Raw genomic sequence first — 3,682 nt, forward strand, 5'->3', positions numbered from 1 at the left:
TCACTCCTCTCATAGCTCCCCTGAATTCTGCATTCCAGAATTATTGTGACCTAAAACAAGGACAAAATCCATTCACCTTGTCCTGACATTGAATATCTTCCACGATATGCTCAACATATGAATTCATCCATTTGTTGATTTGAAATTCAGTGCTTACTAATTTTTAAGCAATATGCAAAGTATTAAAGAGAAAGTGATGTTTGCAGTACAATCTCTAGCTATAAAGAGCTTACTGGATAGTGGAAAGGACCAAAAACAAACGAACCAACAAAACCCAGCATGTAGAGTATAATAGGCCCATATGTATATTTAGCTTCTGAGACAATATGAGAATATCAAGGATTAAATAAATAATGTGGACTGGTACATAACAGGCTCTCAACAAAAAAGGGAGGAAAGAAGACAAGAGGAGGCTCTTGTTCTGACTTGCAGATGGCTGCCTTCTTGTTGTGTCCTCATGTGGCAGAGAGAGAGAGAGGGAGAGAGGGAGAGAGAGAGAGAATGAGAATGAGTGCTCTGGCCTTTTTCATCTTATCCTCTGAGATAGAAAGATTTAAGGATGCGAAACAAAAATTCTCTTTTGGTTATAATATAATTGAAATAATACTAAGTAGGAAGGTTCTACAGGCAATTGGATAAATCTATCTTAAGTTCAGATTGAAGTGAGGGCTGAAGATGTAAATGTTTGAAGCTTCAGTTTATTAATACTATGAAAAATACAAAAGATGCTAAATTGATCAATAGATAGATACCTAGATAGATACATAGATAGAGACATACATATAGAGATAGAGATATAATAACTTCACAAGTAACGATCAATTTATCAGTAAGTCCCCTGACCTGGAAAAAGCAGCCAAACATCTTCCTAAAAGCAATTATATTAATAAAACTCTATGGTCTGAATGTTTGTGTTCCCCCCCAAAGTGATGGTGTTAGGAGGTGGGGTCTGTGGAAGATGATTAGGTCATGAGAGTGGAGTCCTCGCAATGGAATTAGTGTCCTTCTAAAAGAGACCCATGAGAGTCCCCTTACCCCTTCTGCCATGTGAGACGCAGTAAGAAAACAGCCATCTGTGAACCAGGAAGTCCTCACCAAACACTGAATCTGCTGGTGCCATGTATGACCTTGGACTCCTAGCCTCCGGAACTGTGAGAAATGTTATTTATAAGCTACATAGTCTATAGTATTTTTTNGGAAATCCAGAAATGTGGATAAATAAGTAATTTTAGAAGAGAAAGTCCAAGCGGCTTATAAATATGAAAAGAAACTCAACCTCACTAGCATCGGTTTTTAGACAAATTAAAACAGAGATGCAATTTCACACATAAAAATTTGGCATAAATGTCAAAAGTATTGTAATACTAAGTATTGATGCTTATGTGGAAAATGAGAATGTTCTGATAATTCTGGTGGGAGCATACATTAGTTCAACAACCTTGGAGCCATTTCTTAATATCAGGTCATTTTAATAAAGATATAAACATCATAGTTCAGGAAGTTCCATTTCTGGGTGCATATACTATAGAAATACTCATATGTGCACACAGAGAAGCAGATGAAAGAATGCACAATAGATGCTGTTGTGAAGGAAGGAAGGAAGGAAGAAAGGAAGGAAGGAAGGAAGGAAGGAAATACCACTTAAAATTCCATCAATAAAGTATTGAGGAATTAAATTATATTTATAAACAGACTACTAAACTGCAGTGTAAATTAACATATGTGTTCCTTCATGTAAATTTTCACAACAGCAAAAATCCTATATATTAGTGATGAATACATACATATGTAGAAAAGGTATGAAAGCACAAATGGACAGGATAAACAACAAATGTAGTGGATCGATTATATATCTAGGAATGGATAAAAGTAGATGAAATTAGGCAGGTGGCTTCAATTTCATCTGTAATGTACTAGTCCTTAAAAAAACAAAAAACAAAAAAACAAAACAGAACCCTGGTGGGCTGCCTGCGTGGCGGCATTTGAATGGTCCTGAGTGGGGCTCCGGCCGGGAACGGAGGGACTCCAGGCTTCAGGGTGCAGTTCGTCAGCGTTAGGACTGAGCCGAGGCGCCGCAGTACCATGAGGCGCCGGTATTCACGAGATTATGGCATCTGAAACCCACAATGTTAAGAAACGAAATTTTTGTAACAATGTTGAGGCTCATTCCATTGATCGTCCTAGAAAAAGAATCTCTCATTTTACTAATAAGAACATGAAGGCGGTTAAGAAATCTCCAAAACAGTTGGCTGCTTACATAAATAGAACAGTTGGACAAGCTGTGAAAAGTCCTGGTAAACTACGTTAGGTGATTTATCACAGAAAGAAAGTTCATTATCCTTTTCTAAATCCTTGTTACCAAAAAAAAAAGCAGGCCCCTAGAAGTGGAGGCTGTGACATGGCAAATAAAGAAAATGAACTGGCTGGCGCAGGCCACCTGCCTGAAAAGTTACAGCATGATGGTGGAACATATTTGCTTAACTTCAGTGATTCTGGCTCTTCACAGACAGAAAGCCCATCATCAAAATATAGTGGGGTTGTTGTTTTTTTTTTTCTGAGGTTTCTCAGGACCATGAAACAATGGCACAAGTTTTGTTCAGCAGGAATTTGAGATTGAACGTAGCTTTAACTTTCTGGAAAAAGACAAGCATAACTGAACTTGTAGCTTATTTGGTGAGGATAGAAGATCTTGGAGTGGTGGTGGATCGCCTTCCTGTGCTCACCAATAGTTTACAGGGAGAAAAACAATACATCTCACTTGGCTTCTGGGTAGACTTGTTGCCGCTAGTAAAATCACTACTTAAAAGCAAGTTTGAAGAGTATATAATAGTTGGTTTAAACTGGCTCCAAGTAGCCATAAAAAGGTGGTGGTCAGAACTATCTCCCAAAACAGAGATTATAAATGATGGAAATATTCAGATTTTAAAAGAACAATTAAGTGGATTGTGGGAACAAGAAAACCATCTTACTTTGGTTTCAGAATATACTGGTGATACAGCTAAGGATGTAGATGCTTATGTATTACAGTTGCATCGAGAGACTTCATCTAGTCAAGAACATTCGGTTATTCAAAACATCCCTGAACTATATGATTTCCAAAATGCCTCATTGGAGAACTGTGAACTATGGACGAAATCAAAACCTTTTTTTATTTTAAACCGCATAACAAAACCACTAATGAAACCCTAACAATCTACTTCACGTTGAAGGAGAAAAATATCCGAAAGCAGCAGCTTCAACTTCAACGAGGTGAAAAGTGCACTATGAAGATGGTTCACCTTNCTCTCTCTCTCTCTCTCTCTCTCTCTCTCTCTCTCATTTTCAGTTTAACTATAATCTTTCTATGTATGGTTTCTTTCTTAATTTTATTTGGTTTTAACACCTTTCTATATTCTCTTGCTTGATGCATATTTTTTTAGTTTAGAAAAATTCTTCTTCATTCTCTCTCCAATTATTGTTTCTACCTCATCCCTCTTTCTCCTTTTCTTCTGATTCCCCAAATGCACATATACTAACTTTTTCAGTGTGTCCCATATGTTTCTTATATTCTCTATATTCCCTTTTCTTTTTTTTCTGTTTATTGTTTACTCTTTGGCCTGAGTATTTTCTATTAAGCTCTCTTTCAATTATTTATCATCTTTTCAACTATCTCTAGTTTTCTAATTAACCTGTCTATTGAATT

At 36.7% G+C, this 3,682-nt stretch overlaps 1 pseudogene; it reads left to right on the forward strand.

Moving 5' to 3' along the window:
- Window positions 1-2,107: 2,107 nt before the first annotated feature.
- Window positions 2,108-3,189, forward strand: LOC109385341 (KATNB1-like protein 1 pseudogene; annotated as a pseudogene).
- The last annotated feature ends 493 nt before the right edge of the window (window positions 3,190-3,682 follow it).

This window comes from Hipposideros armiger, unplaced genomic scaffold, assembly GCF_001890085.2.
Source record: "Hipposideros armiger isolate ML-2016 unplaced genomic scaffold, ASM189008v1 scaffold_113, whole genome shotgun sequence".
NCBI classification, from domain to species: Eukaryota; Metazoa; Chordata; class Mammalia; order Chiroptera; family Hipposideridae; genus Hipposideros; species Hipposideros armiger.